Source organism: Halichoerus grypus, chromosome 14 (genome assembly GCF_964656455.1).
Source record: "Halichoerus grypus chromosome 14, mHalGry1.hap1.1, whole genome shotgun sequence".
Classification (NCBI taxonomy): Eukaryota; Metazoa; Chordata; class Mammalia; order Carnivora; family Phocidae; genus Halichoerus; species Halichoerus grypus.
The window spans coordinates 36,757,735-36,781,596 of record NC_135725.1 but is presented as its reverse complement, the minus strand read 5'-3'; the positions used below and the strand labels follow the sequence as shown (position 1 = coordinate 36,781,596).

The 23,862-nt window shown below is 39.0% G+C and overlaps 1 protein-coding gene across 42 annotated transcripts in view; it reads left to right on the top strand.

Moving 5' to 3' along the window:
• The window catches only part of PTPRD (protein tyrosine phosphatase receptor type D), a 2,297,676-nt gene that overhangs the window by 658,894 nt on the left and 1,614,920 nt on the right, over nt 1-23,862 (top strand). For all 42 annotated transcript variants that reach the window (XM_078062238.1, XM_078062257.1, XM_078062277.1 and 39 more), the window contains one exon: nt 16,374-16,482. The gene's annotated coding sequence lies outside the window, so the exon portion shown is untranslated. The remainder of the gene's footprint in view (nt 1-16,373; nt 16,483-23,862) is intronic.

Genomic DNA, 23,862 nt, shown 5'->3' with positions numbered 1-23,862 from the left:
TGATCTTCTGGGGGAGGGGCCTGTTGCCGTGGTTCCCAAATGTCTTTGCTGGAGGCGGAATTGCCCCGCCCTTGCCGGTCCGGGCTAAGTAATCCGCTCGGGTTTGCTCTCGGGAGCTTTTGTTCCCTGCAAGCTTTCCGTACAGCTTTGGAGGCTGAGAGTGAAAGTGGCGGCCTCCCAATATCCGCCCCGGAGGAGCCGAGAATTCGGGGCCCCACTCCTCAGTGAGCCCCCAGAGAAAAGCAGTTGGTCACTCCCTTCTCCCCGGTCTCTGGCCGCACTCTGTGCTCACCTGGCCTGTGACCGAGCGTTTCTATCTCTGGCACCCGACTTGGTGTGGAGTCTCCAAACCCAGCAGATCCCTGCAGTGCACTCCTGCACCAATCCTCCAGGGGGAGGAAGGTGAGTCTCCCTGGATCTGCTTCTTGTTGGGTCCCTGCTGGAGGAGCAGTGGCCCGACTGTGCCGCGGATCACGGCTTATGACATCCCTGAGCTGAGAGCCCGCACCTCGGCTCTGTCTCTGCAGCCGGCTTCCCACTCCGATACCTGGGGGCTCTGCTGCACTCAGGCACCCCCGGTCTTTCTGTGACCCCGAGGGTCCTGAGACCACACTGTCCCGCGAGTGTTCCACCCCCTGCTTAGCCACTGGAGCGATGTCCCTCAGCAGAGCCAACTTCTAAATGTTCCGATTTTGTGCTCCGCGGCTCTATCACTTGCCAGAAGCGACTGACGGAGGCCCCTCCGCCGCTGTCTATCCTCCCGAATATCGCCTCGGATTCACTTCTCCGCACGTCCTACCTTCCAGAAAGTGGTCGCTTTTCTGTTCAGAGAGTTGTTGCTATTCTTTTCTTCGATCTGCTGTTGAGTTTGTAGGTGTTCAGAATGGTTTGATCCCTCTTCAGTTGAATTCCTGAACCAGACGAAATCCAGGTCTCCTACTGCTCAGCCATCTTGCTCCGCCCCTAGAGCCTCCATTTTTGCTTGTATCTCATTAATAGCCTTTTTGATTTAGACTTGGTTAGATTTTAGTTCTTTTATTTCTCCAGAAAGGGTTTCTCTAATATCTTCCATGCTTTTTTCAAGCCCAGCTAGTATCTTTAAAATCGTCATTCTGAACTCTAGTTCTGACATCTTACTAATGTCCATATTAATTAAGTCCCTGGCATTTGGTACTGCCTCTTATTCTTTTTGTTGAGGTGATTTTTTTCCGACTTGTCATTTTGTCCAGAGGAAAATAGATGAATGAGAGAACAAAATGCTAACAGGGTAACAACGACCCCAGAAAAATATACACTAAAGAAATCAGAAAAGCCCTGAAGCTGGGGGAAAAGAAAGGGCAAGAAAGAAAAAAGAAAAAAGGAAGAAAAAAAAAGGAAAAGATCAAAAAAAAAAAAAAAAACAAAACCCGAATATGATCATATATGATCAGGCTGGTGCATAGATCAGTGCCACACACTAGATTTTGGGCATATTTTGGTCTGTTAGAAGAAAGTGCCTCCCAAAATTTTAAAGAAAGAAAAACTTATATATGTACAAAAATAAGGGTAAATACGATGAAGGGATGGAATATGACTGTAAAGATGAAAATTATAAAAGATTTTATTAAAGTAATTGATAAGAAGTTGGTTGAAAAAAGAAAGAAGAGGATTTAAACAAAAATAAAAGGGAGAGAATGTGATCAGGTAGGAGACTAGAACAAAGCCATACACTAGAGATTTAGGTATATTTTGGTCTGTTAGAAGAAACTGTATCCCAAAATTTTAAAGAGAGAACAACTTATATATATATACCAAAAATAAGGTTAACTACTAAAAAGGGATAGTATATGACTCTAAAAATGAAGAATAAAAAAGATTTTTTTAAAAAGGGATTGATAAGATGTTGGTTGAAAAAGGGAAAAAGAAAAATTTAAAAAAAAAAAAAGAAAAGAAAAGAAAAAGAAAATTAAAAACAATTAACTTTGAAAGGCTTAAGAATCATGGGGGAAAAAGCCATGAATTGTATGTGCACTATTCCCCCAGTGCTGGCATTCTGCCATTCTCATTGATTGGTAAACTTGGTCTTGGCTGGCAATTCTTGCTGATCTTCTGGGGGAGGGGCCTGTTGCCGTGGTTCCCAAAAGTCTTTGCTGGAGGCAGAATTGCCCCGCCCTTGCTGGGTCTGGGCTAAGTAATCTGCTTGGGTTTGCTCTCGGGAGCTTTTGTTCCCTGCAAGCTTTTGGTACAGCTTTGGAGGATGAGAGTGAACATGGTGGCCTCCTAATCTCTGCCCAGAGGAGCCGAGAACTCGGGGCCCCACTCCTCAGTGTGCCCCCAGAGAAAAGCCGTCAATCACTCCTGTCTCCCTGGTCTCTGGCCGCACTCCGTGCTCACCCGACCTGTGACCGAGCATTTATATCTCTGGCACACCACCCCGTTTGGAGTCTCCAAACCCAGCAGATCCATGTGGTGTACTCCCATGCCACTCCTCCCGGGGGAGGAAGGGGAGTCTCCCCAGATCTGGCGCTTGTTGGGTCCCTGCTGGAAGAGCAGTGGCCCGACTGTGCCGCGGATCACAGTTTATGGCATCCCCAAGCTGAGAGCCCGCACCTCGGCTCCCTCTCTGCAGCCGGCTTCCCCTCTCCGATACCTGGGAGCTCTGCCGCACTCAGGCACCCCCAGTCTTTCTGTGACTCCAAGGGTCCTGAGACCACACTGTCCCAGAGAGGGTTCCACCCCCCGCTCAGCCACTGGAGCAACATCTCTCAGCAGAGCAGACTTCTAAAAGTTCCAATTTTGTGTTCCGCTGCTCTATCACTTGCTGGTATCAGCTGACGGAGTTCCCCTCCCCTACGGTCTATCTTCCCAAATATCGCCTGGGATTCACTTCTCCGCATGCCCTACCTTCCAGAAAGTGGTCGCTTTTCTGTTCAGAGAGTTGCTGCTATTCTTTTCTTCGATCTCCTGTTGAGTTTGTAGGTGTTCAGAATGGTTTTATCCCTATCTAGCTGAATTCCTGGGTCCAGACGAAATTTAGATCTCCTACTCCTTTGCCATCTTGCTCCTCCGCCTAGTTAGAACCTGTTTAAAAAAGTTAGAAAACTCTTTTTCTGCCTCTTGACAGTTAATAGTTACCTTGGCAAATGGCCCTAGAACTATTTGGAGAAGGGGAAATGTTTGTTACATATCTGTAGTGATACTGAAGGATACTTTCTCAATAGGAGCCAGCCTGTCATTTAATCAGTGGACACTGAAGTCTATGATTTGACTGGGTTGTAGAAAATGGGTGAGAGACCAACAAATTTCCATTGCAGACTGATATCAACCTTTTTATAATTGAACAATTATATATGTTGACTGATGACTGATATATGCAGATATATATATATATATACACACACATATATATATGTATAAACAATGATATATGCAGACTGATATCAACCACTTTATAATTGAACAATACCCTAGTCAGTTACCTATAAGTATTGTCACTAGGAACACTGATCTACCCGTCATTGCCGAAAGTACCTGTGGATGAAGGCACCATGATAGTCAATCCAGCATTAGTACACATTGTAGTGTTTATATCTTTTTATATATCTACCTTGCTTCCATTGCAGCCATTCCAGATAGTTTCCTGGATTCCATTCTGAAGTCTCATCCTCCTCCTTAATACTGCAGAGCCTGATAATCTCTCAGCTTCTGTCTGTACTACAGAAGATAGCCACTATGCGTTTCTCAATGTCACCCTTTCCCTTTTCACCAATGTACCCTTCACTGCTTAAATCATATTGGTTCTTCTAGGCTCTCCTAGGGACATAAATGTCAGGTGGTCAGTTTTCAAATCTTACCTTGTAGATCCATTCTAATTTTCCTACCATTCTAAAACCCTAGATTTCCTTGAGACTTTTCCAAAAAAAAAAAAGAGTCTTAACATCTCTAGTTCATTTACTGCAGGCCATGATTATGTGTAAGCTTCAAAGAGTTATTCCAACACACACATTTGGTCTGGGGCCAGGTGTTCCTGCTGAAACACTGAATTAAAGACACAAAAAGTTCTATGTCAAATTCTCCTAATTTCCAGCCTTATATTGACCCGTACCTTGATCTACTATACACAGCAGACATAAACATGTTTAACCTCGAGTATATAAGCTATCTCCCTCTGAAGCAGAGACGGAACAGTCAGGCTGTGCTGAGACCTCACTCCGGTTATTGCCCTGTGAGGGCAAAAATAGGTTGTAGGGTGGGATCTTGAGGAGAATAAGACAATCTTTTGAGGAAACTATCCCAAGTAAGGTCCTTGTACATTCCCAAGGCAAATGGAGGTATAACTTTTCTCTAAGAGTTTAAGAGTACTGATTTTTCTGACCAAGGGGATTCAGAGGAATTTAGGAGTTCAAATTCACAAGCTCATCCACTCAAATGTCCCCTTAGTTTCCCATACTGTTTTGCGTAAGGACCAGGCCTTCATTATAGTTCTGCTAGGCTACAGCGTCCCTTGCAGCTCTAAGTTTACAATTAAATCCCAGGTCTGATTTTCAGTGAAGTTTGCCTTTTAATTCTAGGGGATAAGAATATCTTCAAAAACTGCTATAGCCACCCACCCTCAGGCTTTTACAACTTGCTTTGGGTTGGGGCTGGATGCCCTGAGCTTATCATTCATTTTTTTTTTTTTTTTTCTTTCTCTCAAGGCTTCTAATTCAGTCAACAAAAGCTAGATCTCTCCACAGTTATCCTTGTGTTTGTATGATTAAGGGCCATAAATAGTTGATATTTCACCTTCTTCCTCAGTTCGATTCTAACTAAGCACAGGTAAAAAGCCTTAGTAGTTGGGCTATGTTTACATTCCATGGACTATCACCACCCTATTACCAGCAGAAATGGAATCTCTTATATCAGACCAGTGAGTAATCCTGCACCCAAACCCTTTCTTCATTCTACTTTCTAGTGTCATGCATGGTTCCAACTGTGTTAAGCCAGTTTGCCCAGAAATCACAACAGAAGTTTATGTGATGCTAATGTTACTAAAGACATTCCTGTGTAATAGAAATGAAGGACACATAGAATAAGGAAAAAGGGGGATATAATAAAAAGATGCATTACTGAGCCAGAACTTCAACAGATTGTTTGATACCCAGTGTTTTTGTTTGTCTGTTATGTTTTGTTTTTCCTGAGATGCCAAATAAAATGCCTTTAAGGGAAATTTGTCCAAGGAAGGAAAGGGGAAGTAATTTCTCCACCAGATGCCTTAGACCATTGTCAAAGGTTTGCCTCTTAAGAAATTAAATCCCCACAATTCTGGCTTGAACACGTATAGTTGCTATAAAGGCTTTCACAGCCTCCCCATCCAGACGGCAACATGGAAGTCACAGGGAGAGGATGAAAGGTGTGTAGTGTGAGTGCAAGATAAATCATTGTTAGGCCAGCTCAGCATGAAGTCGGTCACAGCTCACAGACCTGCCACAGTGGCAGCTGGGACAGAAGACAAGTTAAGGCCAAGGAAACCTAAAGTGATACATGAGGTGTGACTGATACATTTAAGCTGGGCTGGAAGTTACAACTGAGGGAGACTTTATTTACATGAAGAGACAAAATTAGGGAAATGATTGCGAGGAACCAAAAAACTGAGTACATACTGGCTTATGTAGAAAATCGAAATGTATTAGCTTAAACTAAAATGTTCTGTGGTGATTATTTCAGAACAGCCATGATACAGTAATTAAATGGGGTCACCAAGTATCCCCTTCTCTTTGTGTTTAGTTGCTTTTCAGAGTATTGTCATTAATATAAAATTGGCTACATACCTTGTCTCAAGATGAGACATGACTTAGGGCTACATACTTCCTATTTCTCATTCATTAGGAATGACAAAGCATCTTTTTCTCAGAGTTTCCACCAGAAGTGTAGACTTGGAACATGCCCACCCCTGAATGTGGCTAGGGGGCTAGATGTGTGGTAATTGGCTTAACCTAGGTCATGTGACTCTTTCCTTAGACATGAGGGTAGAGGTCCTCTAGCAAAAGCTATCTTCAACATCCAACTAGAGATGTTAGAACGGAGAAATATGCACATGGACAATGAGATGAAGAAATGGGGTGATTATGTAAATCACTAAATTGTTACTGCTTAGTAAAATCAACTTAAAGATAAAAATCTCATAACCTATAGATTTCATCAAGAAATAATTTTTTTTGAAGATTTTATTTATTTATTTGACAGAGAGAGAGAGAGAGACTACAAGCAGGGGAAGCAGCAGGCAGAGGGAGAGGGAGAAGCAGGGTCCCTGCTGAGCAAGGAGCCCAATGATGGGCTCAATCCCAGGACCCTGGGATCATGACCTGAGCTGAAGGCAGTCACTTAACCAACTGAGCCACCCAGGCACCCCAAGAAATAATTTTTTAAAAGGTCCTACTGGGATAATTTTTTAACTGCAAATATATTGTCAACCTTAAAAATCTCTTAAGAATGTTTAGAAGTAACTACCAGTTTGCTAAAACTATAAAGAATAGAAAATTCATAAATATGAATCAAACATGAAAAGTTTTGCACAGATCTAAAAGGGGAAAATTAAACATATGAGAATCATTGATTATTTTCCCCTTATGGTTGAACTTTATTTAACTTAAAACTTCCCTTTTTAAACATCTTGCTTTCTCACATTGGTGACCCTACAGTGCACCAGAGAAGTCTTAGATCCACCATCCTGCCATTCCATCAACTCAGTGTTGTTTGCTGCACTTAAGTACTATTTTACTCATGTCACTGTACTACTGAAAATTTCATCTCAAATAACCTTTAAAAGAAAAACAAAAAACCCAGATAACCTTTATAATTTATGACTGCCCTCTTGTTTTATGTAATTATCCTCTTATTGTAATGTTTCTTTTCAATCTTTTCCTTTGTACTTACTGCTGTGATCATGTCTTAGGATACTGCCAATTTTTGTTTTTGTTGTTGTTAGGCCAATAACACTTGCCTTTCTCTTACAACAATATTCCTGAAGTTACTGCCATTGCATCACATAAATTGCTTGGATAGACTTCTTGAAATGTTTTGTTAAATATTGCATGTTAACCTTAAAATTTTACCTTTGTAAGATAAATGGTTATGGGAGAGTATTGGGTAAACCAATCACAGAAAAGGAGAAGCTAACAACGCAAGGATGTTTGACCCAACCTATCTTTAAATTTTGCTTAGTTGCCTTTGTCTTTTACATTGTTCTGTGTTTTCTTGGGTTATTTTTTTCACTGAACACTCGAATGAACCTACTGTTTTCTGGGCATGATATTAAACACTGGAGATGGACTAGGATGAGGGCAGATTTGAGGAGAAAAGAGTGTCAGCAATAAGGGATGCATATCCTTCATGGACTACCTTAATTGGATATGGGAAGATAGTGGCTTTTTTGTTATTTTTAAAGATTTATTTATTTATTGGCAAAAGTGAGAGAGAGAGCATGGGGGATAATGTAGGGAGAGAAGGAGAAATAGTCTCAAGCAGACTCCCCACTGAGCATGGAGCCTGATGCAGGGCTTGGTCTCACGACCCTGAGATCATGACCTGAGCCCATACTAAAAGTCAGACACACAACCAACTGCCTGCCCAGGTGCCCCATAACTATATATGTTTTTAAAGATTTTATTAATTTATTTGAGAGAGAGTGAGAGAGCACAGGAGCAGAGGGAGGGGCAGGGGGAGAAGCAGGCTCCCCACTGAGCATGGAGCCCAATGTGGGGCTCAGTCCCAGGACCCTGAAATCACGACCTGAGCAGAAGTCGGATGTTTAACCGAATGAGCCACCCAGGTGCCCCCCTACCCCATGACTATTTTTTTTAAAGTTAAAATATAGTAAGAGAGTAGAATTGATAGAGAATAACAGTACAATTTATAAGTAAATGGAACAACTAACTGAACTTTGAGGGTGATAACCTCATCTTTACAAAGATGACTTTCAATAGGGTCTTAAATGATGAGGATGACACCAATTAAACAAATAATAACACATTTTAGGATCATCAGTGAACATCTTGGTAATTCTTTGTGCTCTAAATTTTTTCATTTTGCCTGTTTTCTCCATCTGTCCCATTTTTTGATAAAGTAGAGAAGAAAAAAAAAATAGTGATCTTTGGCAAGCAGGTTATTCCTTTAACAAAGAATTCTTCCCAGAGTAATGAGGCTCCCTAATAATCTTCTCCCTTACTGTCACCTTTCTTGATGTGTTCTCTGTAGAGAGATATTCACTCTCAGACATAGCCAATTTAAGAAAATAGCTTTGATAATCACATTAAACAAATATCTTTATGTGCGAGGTTAATTTATCTAGTTTGACAAATGTTAAGGGAAGAAAAAATCTCTTGGAAGATGATATATTCACAATACTGCTAACTTTAGGGGTTCTAGTCTTTAGAACCAAGAGTCAGAATGAAAATCTAACTTGCCCTCTCACTACCTCCATGTCATAGTATTTTTAATTTTATTGTTATCTAGAGAGCACATGTCGAATATAACTAGCAAAGTATTTGGACACCTAAATTTTACCATTACATCCCAAGGTACTTTGTTGAAAGCTTAATGATGTATTTTTATCATTGATCTGCTCACTATACTGAACAATCCTTTTCTATATGTAGAAATACATGATAAAGAGAAGTGTCAAATTTTCAGCTCATTCAAGTTATTTTTTAGAAAAAAGATTATTTTGTATTTTTTGGTTCTTGGGCTAAAAAATCTTTAATTTTGGTTTTCACAAGCAAATAGAATTCTATGCATGACTCAACAAAATCAGGAGTTTAATACATATAATCATTATTCATTCTGTCATTAGCATTATAAAAATGATAATGAGTCAGCACATATTCATAGTTCTGCTTCACAGAACATTTTGCTTCAATTAAAATATATTTTATGTTGCAGCGAAATTCATATGACTTTTTACTTCTAATTTTATTGAGAAAACCTTTTTATGACATTTCAGGCATGGTTGAGGAAAAAACAATACTTGTGACTTTATAGCTTAGTGTCTATTATTCTGTTAGTGGATTTATGAATTTTGTTAACCTTCCCAGCCTTTGTGTTGCTCAAACTGCACTCCAGGAACCAGTATTTGTGTGGGAGGTTTGGGGATGAGCAGCTTGGAGACCTACAATAAGGAAAAAGCGTGTCGAGAGATGAGTGCTTCAGTAAGAACCAGGCAGAGTGTCATGGCAAGCCTCAGGAGAGGATCCATTTTGGGGAATGATAAGCAGCTATTCAACCCTGCGCTCTTTCTGCGTACTTATTTTTACAGATAGTTTAAAGAGCAAATTAAAAAAAAATTCCACACAGTTTAACTGATATCTGACATGCCACTTACTAATCCAGCTTCAGACAAACAGCTTCAGACATCCCCTAGTTATGCTTATCAATGTGTAAGGCCATCAGTTGTCTACAAATTCACCTCATCCATTCATTAAATAAGCATGCATTGAGTACCACCCACTTATTATGTATTTTGGCAAGTGTTGAAGATTTCCAGGATAAATGATTGCACTTAAACTTTCCACAGTCCAATGGGGAAGATGAGCAAATAGTCAAATTATCTCAGAAATGGGGTATAAGGTAGTGATTTTTTTTTTTTTTGCATGACCAATTATTTTACATACTTTGCTAGAAGCAGTACTCAGCCTGTGGAAGTGGAGCATGATAGAGAGGGTAAGGGTCCTAAGGGGCATCTCAAGTTTGAATATGAAGTAGTTCTGTTACATTCAGATTTTATTATTCTAAATTTAAACTAATATTTCTTGGGTTATTAAATGTGGTTTTGTTTCCAGATATATAGGTGAATTATGTGTCTTTTTGGTATTGATTTTCAACTTTTCTTTGAAGTCCTATAGACCATGTTCTTTTACCATGATACTTTGAAAATTAAGGCTGGCTTTTTGACATAAATATAGTCAGTTTTAATAAACTTGTGTATGAAAATATCATATATTCTCCAGTGTCTCCCTTCCACATAGGTCTTGGCTCCTCTCCATTCTAGCATCCTCCCCTACCATTTCACTGAAACAAATCTTGTCTTGGTCATCGATGATTTCCACACTGCAAATGCACTGCACAGTTCTTGGTCTTCATCTTGCTCGACTCACCAGCAACAGTTCATACAGTTGAACGTTCTCTTCTCTTCAAACCACTATTTTCTCTTGGTGTCTGGAACCCCACTCTAACTTCCCCACATACTTGGGAAGCTATTCTTTTTCATTCTCTTTTGCTGTCTCCTCTTCATCTGCCAGTCTTTAATAGTTGAAGTACCCAAGCCTTCAGTCCTTGGACCTCTTAACTTTCCAAACAGACTCACTCCTTCGGGGATGTCACCAGATCCCAAGGCTTTTTAGTATTATCTATGTTGTAATGACTTCCAAATTGACATTTCCAGCCACACTTTTCCCCCTGGATCTCCAATACTCCCTATTTGATATCTTCATTTGATTACCTAATGGGTATCGTCAAACTAACATTTCCACAATGGATCTCTTGATAATCCCCCCCTAAGTAAGCTTTGGTGGTCCTCCTTCTCTGAGTTAAGGCCAACTCTACTTTTCCTTTTGCTCAGATCTAAAACCATGGAGCTATGCTTTTTCTCTCTCATTAACACCCCACATGGAATCTGTTTGCAAATCCTATCTTTTCTATCTTCAAACATACCCATATTCTAACCATTTCTTTCCACCTCCACTGTTTCTGCCCTACTCTGCCTTATTCGTGTCTTTCCTAGATTAATGCAATAGTCTTATTTCTCTGCTTCTGATTTTAACCCCCTTCAGTTTCTTCTCAACATTCATCCAGGTGGTTCTGTCTGTTATCTACCCCAAATCCATCATGGGCTTTCTCTCTCATTAGGAATAAAAGCTGGTGTCTAATTTCTATAGTAACCTTTAGATGATTACTCTCGGATTCGTTATTTTCTGAGCTCTTCTTACTCCTCTCTCTCCTCTCTCTCTTTCAACTCACTCCAAATTAACTCAGTCTCTTGCTGTTTTTCTAAAACAATAACAACAAATATACTCAGACTTTGTTGGTCATGTTCCTACACCTGGAACGTTTTCCTCCCATGTACCCACAGGGCTGATCCCCTTATTCCCTTCAGGTCTTTACTCAAATGTGGCTTTAGTAAGGATTTACTTCACTCCCATGTCTAAAACTGCAACCTTTCCCCACACATTTCTTCTGCCCTTTGGCTGCTTCTTCTCCTTAGCAGTTATTGTTAATGGTATATATACATATGTATATATAAAATTTTTGTCTTCTCTGCTATAATCTACATATGAACCAATTGCATTTTTTCATTACTGTATTCTAAACATCAAAATCAGTGCTAGCATATAGTAAGTAGTCAACAGAGGTTTGTGAAAATAATGAGTAGCTGTATCAAATTATGAGCTTCACTGTGGTTACCTTGCTGCTCTAGATAAAAGCTTATGGAGGGAGAAGTTAGCATGCAGGAAGTTTATAGGGAGTGTTTGGGATCTACTTGTGTGAAAGAGAAGGGGAGAAAGCAGGAATGAGCAAACAGAAGATGGGCTGCCATGTAGCCTCAACAAAGGTTTCTTCCAACAACCGAGGAAGCTGTCCCGCATGGTGCCTTCATGCCCAGTGTCTGCAAGGGTGCAGGCTGCACTTGAGTGGGGACTTGGTGAGGCCCCATGGCCAGCTTTGGGCAGCTCCAGGTGAGATTAGAGCTGGCAGTTGGCAGCACCCAGCAGCTGGGTGCAAAGATCTATTAATCTGAAAAGGCATCTTTCAGGTGTCCACTGCAGGACCATGGCCTTAAGACTATTGCCATGTTCTAGAAGATTTCTCCCCCGACCAACCACATAGTTTCCACACCTTCAAATCTTCATCCGAAGAGGCCTACCTTTTATTTCTTTTTCTGGTTTAAAGAGAAACGTGCACTCCACCTCCCGCCCCACATACTCACACAGACCCATATCTTGCAATATAAGCATGTTACTTGTTAATTACACTCTTCCTGATTACATCTTCCAACTAGAAGATATGCTCCAAGAAGACCGATTTTTTTTTCTATATTTTGTTTACTGAAAATACAAGCGCTTAGAACAGTGCTTATAATATTTAAAATACTTGTGGAATGAAGGACTTTCAGACTTCCGACTGAACTGACTTTGTGATATTTTAACTACTTGGAATTTTGAAGAGTGATGATAGCTCTTTTGACGTCACTGATGTACAGGGAAGGGTGAAGCAGAGCCTGACTTCTTGGAGCAAGCCTTGTACTGCAGCCTAAGAGCAGACAAGATACTCCAGGGCCATTTTTATAGCAACCAGGTGGGCGGGCAAGGTGACTAGAAAAGAAATGAAACCTGCCTATTAGGATACCCACCAATTTGCAGGCACAAACTTGGTTCGTTGAGGGCTGAAGTAGCTCTAACGTCTCCTCGTTTTTAGGCTGGGCGCAGCCTCCAGGGTGAGGAGACTAAGGCTAGGCTTGGAGGTTCAGAAAGAGTTTGATAACAAGCTGTATCTACGGATAGTTTTTGCCCCCAGAATTCATGCAGGGAAGATGCGATGGAGCAGGCTGCCACCAGAGCGCGCTGTGGGACCTCTTTGTGAGGTTTTGCTTTCCAGTGTAAGACTGCGAGGAGCTTGGGAACACAAGCTTTTAGAAACGTTAACATAGAGGAATTTTGCTGATGTCGTTAATGACTTTGCTTCATTTTGAAAGTACATAGAATGAGAAAGAATGCGTTAAACTGTACTTGAAATTTAAAAATTGCAAAGGATATTAATAGAAGTTTCACACAAAAAGATACTAATATTCCTTAAATGACATTAGAGATATTTAACCTACATCATAATTTTTTAAAATGACAGAGATAAAATTTTTCACCTATCAGATTTTCAAGAATCCAGAAGTCTGCCCACCCAAGCAGAAGTTGGTGGTGGTAGCATTAATTGGCTCAATTTTCAAGGAGGAAAATTTGGCAATGTATTTGAAAGTTACAAATGCATTTTACCTTTGACTTCTCCACACTCATAGGAATTTACCCTAGAGATCTACCTCTTAGATACAAATTAACAAACTTTTTTTAAATCTCAAAAAGAATAAAAGTTTTGAAAAATAAAAATCTTGGAGTATAATTAAATAATTTCAGGTATATCAGAACTATAGAAAGACATGAAGCTGACTATAAGGAAGATGCTGTTTATTTACTAATATAAAAATCCCTCTAGTTACTTTCAGTGAGGTGGGGAGTAAGGTAAGGCCCATAATAGTGGGCAAAGAATGCAATCTTTTTTCTTTGTTTAAGTGAGGGTGGGGTGGGGACTAATATACATACTTTCGTATATTTGTAGAAGGAAATTTTGCAGGAATCCTTAGATGCCAGTAAAGCTGGTCTTGTTGAAGGTGGCATAAGGAGAGGATGGAGGCAAGGGTGACAGAAAGACTTAGTCCTATATACCATTTTGTGAGGCCTAGATTCATGCAAAATGTATTACCTATTCACAAAACAATAAATATATGTATTTTAAATTGCAGGGGGGAAATGTTGGGTTAGTCATTGAGGAAATGTTGACAGTTCAACTTATCACTTAAATGCATCAGATACTTAGAGGTGTTTGTATTCAGGTACTTAGTTTATAAGTTACTAATTATCTGCCTGAAATCAACCAATACTAATATGTCTGGTAGTCTTGAAATGAATGAGGTGAAGTTTCCAGCAGGGTTGTCCCAGGGAGAACTTGCAGAGCTGTTTGGAGTTTCCCTTGGGATCTCTTCTTCGGTTGTCTTGACTTTCCATGATAATCTTACTCCCCACCACCTACCATGTTACAGATTGATTTGCCCTTTGGGCAAAGAGGAAAGAAGTTTAAGAAGTTAACAAACCTTTTCCTTACATTGTAACAGATTTACTCTAGTAATACACATTCATTGACTTAATGTTTATTGAATAGCTACTAAGAACCTGGCAGCAAACCACCTTGTGAGGATACAAATCTGTCAGACATAACCTTTCCTTTAAGGAACTCATAGTCAAATAGGAAGATGGCATAGGTGATTACTTTGCAGAATGATATGTGCCATGGAAAGAAAAAAAAAAAAAAAAAGGAATGATCTCCTTTTACTGAAACTGAAGAGAACCTTTAGATCATTTCATGGATTTTAAAATATGAGTAGGGATTCTCTGGCAACAGGGTGGGGAGGGGGAAGAAAACAAAATTCTTAAACAGAAGGAATAGTACTTGTGAAAGATCTGAAAATACACTGTCCATTACAACTGTTGAAGAGTTTAGCGTGGCTGGAGCATGTTTAAATCGGATTTCTATCATTTTGAGAGGAATTACTGCCACTGTGGCTAATACTAACTACTTAGTAGATATTATGTACTAGGTGTGTTATGCCATTTAATTCTAACAATAAAACTCTGACGTATATTATCTAAATCATACAGATAATGATACCAAGAATTATAAAAATTTATCTAGTTACAGACATAAGTAAAGCCAGGAGTCAAACCCTACATTTGATTCCAAATCCCATGCTCTGAAGTATGAATAAGTGTTTGCTGAACCCCTTCTATTCTCCCTTCAGATTCACTCTACCTTTCTTCATCCTACTCTCTAACACTGGAAACTAGTCTGGATGGAGTTCATCAAGACACTGCATGACCTTAGGAGTCCAGGGTGGTTTGTCTCGTAGGTAGGATAGGTAGGAAACCAGAGAGAAGGGAGAAGATGAAAGTGGTTCATCTTAGGGCTCCCTCACATTCTGTCATCTTGTGCTACCCGGGACTCCCAACTGAAAATCACTGTTTGTGCCCAAAGGAACCTCTCTATACATTTGACTCCTAGATGGCAGTAACTGCTCCTTGTCCTCGTCTCTGCCAGCCTCAGTGTGGCACCTTCCCTTGTGGTTTCCCTACATATAGCCCACAGTTTTGTAATAGGTTCTTTATTAGACTCTCCTCAATTATTCTAATTTGAAAGTGCCATCTGTTTTCAGTTGGCACTAGACCAACATTTAAGAAGTTATTGTTATTATCTGAATGAGAGCTAATGAAAGCTTATTGTGGTAATAGCAGAAGAAATAAAGGGGATAAAATGGATTCCAAAGTGAGATGAGAAAAATCTGAATTTTAAGAAGGCTACAAGGAAAGAACAATATTCACTCTTAAGATTTAACTTCTATTACGGAATGGAAATGGGTCTCTCTTGCACCTTTTATGTTACACCGCATAGAAAAACTCTTAAACTTAATAGCAACATGAGACAAAAGAAGTGGTTCAGAACTTGAGACCAGAAAGGGAAAAGATTTCACTGCTTGTGTTGAAGTACATGGAGCCACATTATTCATTCAGAGAGGGTGGTGCTGGATGTCAGGTGGTGATTCAAACAAGTGATAAGTGCAAAGTGAGTACAACAAGAGGTAAGAGGTTCCCCTGGCAGGTGGGTCAAACAGTAGGGCATATCAACCTGGTCCTGAGGCTGAAGGTAGGCAGTAAGCCTCAGGAGGAAGGTCAACAAATAAACAGGATCCCCACCATGAGATTCAATTCAGAGTCAAACTCCAAGGGCCAGAGAAAGGAACACAGGCAAAGGCAAGCATGTGCTGCCTGGACAGACTGCAACAAGAAGGGCATATTGTTGGATTTCTTGTGTTTCCTTAAACCACCCAATTGTGCACCAGACTGGAGCAAGTCTGAGAGTGCCGAAGGTCAAGTGGCTCCAATTGTGAGAAGTAAAGGACTGTAACATCCCTTCCATACACAGGCAGCCCAGCTTTGAGGTTTTGTTTTGTTTTTTAAGAATATGATTCCATCATCTGGTCAAAATCTCTATTTTCATCTAATGTTTCATAGTAGCAACACTCTGGTGCATTTGAGGAAGCATCTGTGTTCTTCATCAGTGTCTCACAAGTTGAACAATATAAAGTAGTACAGGCATAAAACTATTGCATTACTAAATTGCTTCCTGCTGAGATTTCTTTTGATGGTGTTAAAAAAAGTCAGGAAACAATATTTTCAACATATTCTCTGGAGTTTAGGGTATTTTGATTTACAGTCTCCAAGGACAATATATAGAAAATTACTTCCTAAATTAACACATCAATTACTTAAACCAAATGGTTAGGAATGATGGCACTGGAATAATGATCCTTTATGAAGAACATCTTATAGGAGATAAAATATAGATGGTCTCTTTGACTTAAACAGCTGCTATATTAATCATTGTGGTATAATTGATAGAGGTGAAGAGTTTACGCTTCTTTCCTTTGTGTTGAACATTCTGATAAATGGGTGTCTGATGTGACAAGGAAAGATAACATAATGAATATCTTACTGTACTTGAATGAACATTAAAAAAAAAATGACTGACATTGTGTTTTGTTCCAGGTGGGAATAAAAAGCAAGCAGTTCCTGGCCGGTGATACTCCAGTTAAGGGTGTCTGACTGACAGCATGTTGGCACCAGCATTGAAGGAAGTGATGGACTTTGGCTCCAGGTGAGTACAGTTCTCCAGGACATCATGCATCAGGGTGCATGTTTCTGACTCTTACCCATGGAACTCAGAAGATAACTCCAGCAAGATTTTTATCTTCTCAAAATACTGGGCTACCGTATATCTTCAAAATATTATAGTTGTAAAATTCTATCGTACTTTAAAGTCAATGAATATGTATTTTTTCCTCTCTAAGTGATCAAACAGGTAACTATGAAGAGGTTTCTTTCTGAACTGGGTGTCAAAATGCCTGAACTATAAGTAGATTTAAAGATGAAATTTCATAGAGTGTTTCGGGTTAAGGAGGGAAGCCTATTTCCAGAAGGGACCAAGGTGGGAACAAAGTTATCATTAAGCATTTCAAATTGACACATTGTTCTGTAACCTTCTTCATGACAGGCACTGGAGGGCTGAGTTAGCCTTGAGGACTCAAAATTTCATCACTTCCAAAGTCATGCAATTAGAGCAGGCAGATAATCCAGTAACTCAAAAGACTCCTTGACTTCTGGTTTCTAAATGACAAGAGATCGGAAGTAAGGGCCAGACATACCCATATTCTAATAATGATTCTCCAAGTATGTACCTTCGTGAATTCATAAGCCAGAAGGTATGCCTCACTTAGGGACCTCAACAGGAAGCTTTTGTGGGCTGAATAGAATAGGCTGTAGATTTAAGGAATGGAGGACAAATGTTACACAACTTAATTTTTTAAGTTTGCAAGACTTACATATTAGGCCAACACACATGTTATCTTAATTCACATATAATTTTTGCCTTCCACAGATTTAAATATTAACAAAGAGGTAAGCTAATTAAGTCTACATGGGCAATGCTATCAAAAAGAGGTAGGGCACCTGGGTGGCTTAGTTGGTTAAGCGACTGCCTTCGGCTCAGGTCATGATCCTGGAGTCCCGGGATCGAGTCCCGCATCGGGCTCCCTGCTCAGCAGGGAGTCTGCTTCTCCCTCTGACCCTCCTCCCTCTCATGCTCTCTGTCTCTCATTCTCTCTCTTGCAAATAAATAAAATCTTAAAAAAAAAAAAAAGAGGTAAAGAATATGCAATAAGTACTTAGTCTACTTATCAAATATGTAATAATCCGTCCTATTGTCACAGCAATTCTATATCTGGTGACAATGTGAAGGAAAAAATTAGGAATATCTGAAAAGATATGAGCAAAGGTTGTTTCTCATAGTCTGTTTGAATAGCAATGAAAATGATAAACAACCAAATAGTTAATTGTACTGAACTTATAAAATAGATTTTTGATCAAATTGTGAAATTCTATAGAACTATTAAAATGATTTAGAATACTTATGAAAGAAGGAATAAGCATAGTTTTAAATTTATAAAAGCAGGTTAAAATGTCTTTAAGATAACATTTGTATGTTTATGTAGAAAAGGCAGAAGGAAAGACACCTATATGATTATTTTATTTTTGTTTTTTTAACTTTTTTTCTGATATTTTCATACTGGATGTTTTTCCTATAATCAGAAAAAAATACAACTTAACATTGAAAATTTTTCCACAAGGAAATAGGATTGTACAAGAATAAGGTCATGAAAAAGTAGCATGTTTTTTCAGAGATTAAAAATCAGGTTATGAAACAGAATTGGAGTAAAATCCAATATTTGTGTAAAATGTATATCTATATAGATAACAAAACAGAATTTGGGTAAAATCCTGCATTTGTATTTTTTAAAAGAACATATATGTATATTTTTTAAAAAGAACATATATACATGTTATGTATTATAAAAATATAAACCTTTTTTTTTTTGTTTAAATAAAAGAGTTTAGGAGAGGTCAAGATAATTCCTATTTAATAAATGTGTAAAGTCCCCAAAGAGAGATTCAAATTTGAGTAGGGCCTTGAAGGTTAACTATACAGGAATGTGTTTTCATTAGTATTAATAGCAAAATTTGACCTGTTGAAATGGATAAGAGTACACGTTATGCTTACTTGTATGGCTCTACTTTTCATTTTGTAGAAAATTATAGTATAACTGATAGACATTGAATGAATTTGAATATTGATATTTGTTTCAAGCTTAGAATAATCAATTTGATGTACTGAATGCCATCTTTTATTACACACTGACACTTTGTAAATACTACTACATTTTTAACAAAAATTACATTAGTGTGTGATTAATTATAATATAAAAATATTCACCAAATCTTTGAAAGATAGTTATATTTCATTACCACAATCTTCTGCAATTCTTCTTTATCTGACTTCTGTGATGCATAAGTAGGTTATATATTTACCTTAAAAATAAAAAAAATAATAAAAGAAACAACTCTAATTTCTCATGTGAACGTTTCATTTTAAAACTAAATTTTGTGAAGAGTGGCAGTTCTGTCCTCTTCCATAGACCTCTCTGTACCTATCTTTCACAGAGACTATGGTTTCCAAGTCCATCCTTTGCTCTTCTTATTTACCCTGTATATTGTGCTTAGATGATCACATACACCCATGGCTTTAATATTCCAAAACTTATTATTTTACACCCACACTCTAATTGTCCACTAGAGCAACATACCAAATGAACAAGAGGTATCATTCTCACCTAGGCTGTATTTCCTGCCTTTTTACTTTAGATTCCTCTTTTTTTTTTTAATTTTTTATTGTTATGTTAATCACCATACATTATATCATTAGTTTTTGATGTAGTGTTCCATGATTCATTGTTTGTGTGTAACACCCAATGCTCCGTGCAGAATGTGCCCTCTTTAATACCCATCACCAGGCTAACCCATCCCCCCACCCCCTCCCCTCTAGAACCCTCAGTTTGTTTCTCAGAGTCCATAGTCTCTCATGGTTCATCTCCCCCACCCCGATTTCCCCCCCTTCATTCTTCCCCTCCTGCTGTCTTCTTCTTTTTTATTTTTTTTTAACATATAATGTATTATTTGTTTCAGAGGTACAGATCTATGATTCAACAGTCTTACACAATTCACAGCGCTCACCATAACACATACCCTCCCCAGTGTCTATCACCCAGCCACCCCATCCCTCCCACCCCCCACCACTCCAGTAAGCCTCAGTTTGTTTCCTGAGATTAAGAATTCCTCATATCAGTGAGGTCATATGATACATGTCTTTCTCTGATTGACTTATTTCTCTCAGCGTAACACCTTCCAGTTCCATCCAAGTCGTTGCAAATGGCAAGATTTCAATCCTTTTGATGGCTGCATAATATTCCATTGTATATATATACCACATCTTCTTCATCCATTCATCTGTCGATGGACATCTTTGCTCTTTTCACAGTTTGGCTATTGTGGACATTGCTGCTATAAACATCAGGGTGCACATACCCCTTCGGATCCCTACATTTGTATCTTTGGGGTAAATACCCAGTAGTGCAATTGCTGGATCATATGGTAGCTCTATTTTCAACTTTTTGAGGAATCTCCATACTGTTTTCCAGAGTGACTGCACCAGCTTGCATTCCCACCAACAGTGTAGGAGGGTTCCCCTTTCTTCGCATCCCCACCAACATCTGTCGTTTCCTGACTTGTTAATTTTAGCCATTCTAACTGGTGTGAGGTGATATCTCATTGAGGTTTTGATTTGGATTTCCCTGATGCTGAGTGATGTTGAGCACTTTTTCATGTGTCTGTTGGCCATCTGGATGTCTTCTTTGGAAAAATGTCTTTTCATGTCTTCTGCCCATTTCTTCATTGGATCATTTGTTCTTTGGGTGTTGAGTTTCATAAGATCTTTATAGATTTTGGATACTTGCCCTTTATCTGATATGTCATTGCAAATATCTTCTCCCATTCTGTCGGTTGTCTTTTGGTTTTGTTGACTGTTTCTTTTGCTGTGCAAAAGCTTTTTATCTTGATGAAGTCCCAATAGTTCATTTTTGCCCTTGCTTCCCTTGCCTTTGGCGATATTTCTAGGAAGAAGTTGCTGTGGCTGAGGTCGAAGAGGTTGCTGCCTGTGTTCTTCTCTAGGATTTTGATAGACTCCTGTCTCACATTTAGGTCTTTCAACCATTTGGAGTCTATTTTTGTGTGTGGTGTAAGGAAATGGTCCAGTTTCATTCTTCTGCATGTGGCTGTCCAATTTTCCCAACACCATTTGTTGAAGAGACTGTCTTTTTTCCATTGGACATTTTTCCTCCTCTTTCGAAGATGGGTTGACCATAGAGTTGAGAATCCATTTCTGGGCTCTCTATTCTGTTCCATTGATCTATGTGTCTGTTTTTGTGCCAGTACTGTACTGTCTTGATGATGACAGCTTTGTAATAGAGCTGGAAATCCGGAATTGTGATGCTGCCAGCTGCCAGCTTTGCTTTGCTTGTTCAACATTTCTCTGGCTATTTGGGGTCTTTTCTGGTTCCATACAAGTTTTAGGATTATTTGTTCCATTTCTTTGAAAAAAGTGGATGGTATTTTGATGGGGATTGCATTGAATGTGTAGATTGCTCTAGGTAGCATTGACATCTTCACAATATTTGTTCTTCCAATCCATAAGCATGGAAAGTTTTTCCATTTCTTTGTGTCTTCCTCAATTTCTTTCATGAGTATTTTCTCGTTTTCTGAGTACAGATTCTTTGCCTCTTTGGTTAGATTTATTCCTAGGAATCTTATGGTTTGGAGTGTAATTGTAAATGGGATCGAGTCCTTAATTTCTTTTTCTTCTGTCTTGTTGTTGGTGTATAAGAATTCCACTGATTTCTGTGCATTGATTTTACATCCTGCCACTTTCCTGAATTCCTGTATGAGTTCTAGCAGTTTTGGGGTGGAGTCTTTTGGGTTTTCCACATAAAGTATCATATCATCTGCCAACAGTGAGAGTTTGACTTCTTCTTTGCCAATTTGGATGCCTTTGATTTCTTTTTGTTGTCAATTGCTGTGGCTAGGACTTCTAATACTATGTTGAATAGCAGTGGTGATAGTGGACATCCCTGCCGCATTCCTGACCTTAGGGGGAAAGCTCTCAATTTTTCCCCATTGAGAATGATATTAGCTGTGGGTTTTTTATAGATGGGTTTTATGATATTGAGGTATGTACCTGCTATGCCTATACTCTGAAGAGTTTTGATCAAGAAAGGATGCCGTACTTTGTCAAAAGCTTTTTTGGCATCTATTGAGAGGATCATATGGTTCTTGTTCTTTCTTTTATTAATGTTTTGTATCATATTGATTGATTTGCCAATGTTGAACCAACCTTGCAGCCTAGGGATAAATCCCACTTGGTCGTGGTGAATAAACCTTTTAATGTACTGCTGAATCCTATTGGCTAGTATTTTGGTGAGAATTTTTGCATCCGTGTTCATCAAGGATATTGGTCTGTAATTCTCCTTTTTGATGGGGTCTTTGTCTGCTTTTGGGATCAAGGTAATTGTGGCCTCATAAAACTAGTTTGGAAGTTTTCCTTCCATTTCTATTTTTTGGAACAGTTTCAGAGTAGGTATTAATTCTTCTTTAAATGTTTGGTAGAATTCCCCTGGGAAGCCATCTGGCCCTGGGCTTTTGTGTGTTGGGAGATTTTTGATGACTGCTTCAATTTCCTTAGTGCTTATAGGTCTGTTCAGGTTTTCTATTTCTTCCTGGTTCAGTTTTGGTAGTTGATACATCTCTAGGAATGCATCCATTTCTTCCAGGTTATCTAATTTGCTGGCATAGAGTTGCTCATAATATGTTCTTAGAATTGTTTGTATTTCTTTGGTGTTGGTTGTGATCTCTCCTCTTTCATTCATGATTTTGTTGATTTGGGTCATTGCTCTTTTCTTTTTGATAAGTCTGCCCAGGGGTTTATCCATTTTGTTAATTCTTTCAAAGAACCAGCTCCTAGTTTTGTTGATCTATTCTACTGTTCTTTTGGTTTCTATTTCATTGATTTCTGCTCTGATCTTTATGATTTCTCTTCTCCTGCTGGGTTTAGGCTTTATTTGCTGTTCTTTCTCCAGCTCCTTTAGGTGTAGGGTTAGGTTGTGTACTTGAGACCTTTTTTGTTTCTTGAGAAAGGCTTGTATTACATTATACATTCCTCTTAGGACTGCCTTTGCTGCATCCCAAAGATTTTGAACAGTTGTGTTTTCATTTTCATTGGTTTCCATGAATTTTTTTAATTCTTCTTTAATTTCCTGGTTGACCCATTCATTCTTTATTAGGATGCTCTTTAGCCTCCATGTATTTGAGTTCTTTCTGACTTTCCTCTTGTGATTGAGTTCTAGTTTCAAAGCACTGTGGTCTGAAAATATGCAGGGAATGATCACAGTCTTTTGGTACCAGTTAAGACCTGATTTGTGATGTAGGATGTGATCTATTCTGGAGAATGTTCCATGGGCACTCGAGAAGAATGTGTATTCTGTTGCTTTGGGATGGAATGTTCTGAATATATCTGTGAAGTCCATGGGTCCATTGTGTCATTTAAAGTCTTTATTTCCTTGTTGATCTTTTGCTTAGATGATCTCTCCATTTCAGTAAGGGGGGTGTTAAAGTCCCCCACTATTATTGTATTGTTGTCGATGTGTTTCTTTGCTTTTGTTATTAATTGCCTTATATAATGGGCTGCTCCCATGTTAGGGGCATAGATATTTACAATTGTTAGATTTTCTTGTTGGATAGATCCCTTAAGTAGGATAGAGTGTCCTTCCTCATCTCTTATTACAGTCTTTGGTTTAAAATCTAATTTGTCTGATATAAGGATTGCCACCCCAGCTTTCTTTTGGTGTCCATTAGCATGGTAAATGGTTTTCCACCCCCTCACTTTCAATCTGGGGGTGTCTTTGAGTCTAAAATGAGTCTCTTGCAGACAGCATATCAATGGGTCTTATTTTTTTATCCAATCTGATAGCCTGTGTCTTTTGATTGGGGCATTTAGTCCTTTTACGTTCAGGGTAACTATTGAAAGATAGGAATTTAGTGCCATTGTATTGCCTGTAAGGTGACTGTTACTGTATATTGTCTGTGTTCCTTTCTGCTCTATGTTACTTTTAGGCTCTCTCTTTGCTTAGAGGACCCCTTTCAATATTTCTTGTAGGCCTGGTTTTGTGTTTGCAAATTCCTTTAGTTTTTGTTTGTCCTGGAAGCCTTTTATCTCTGCTTCTATTTTCAATGACAGCCTAGCTGGATATAGTATTCTTGGTTGCATATTTTTCTCCCATAATGCTCTGAATATATCATGCCAGTCCTTTCTGGCCTGCCAGGTTTCTGTGGATAAGTCTGTTGCCAATCTAATGTTTCTACCACTGTAGGTTACTGATCTCTCCTCACGAGCTGCTTTCAGAATTTTCTCTTTGTCTCTGAGACTCATAAGTTTTACTATTAGATGCTGGGGTGTTGACCTATTTTTATTGATTTTGAGAGGGGTTCTCTGTGCCTCCTGGATTTTGATGCCTGTTTCCTTCCCCAAATTAGGGAA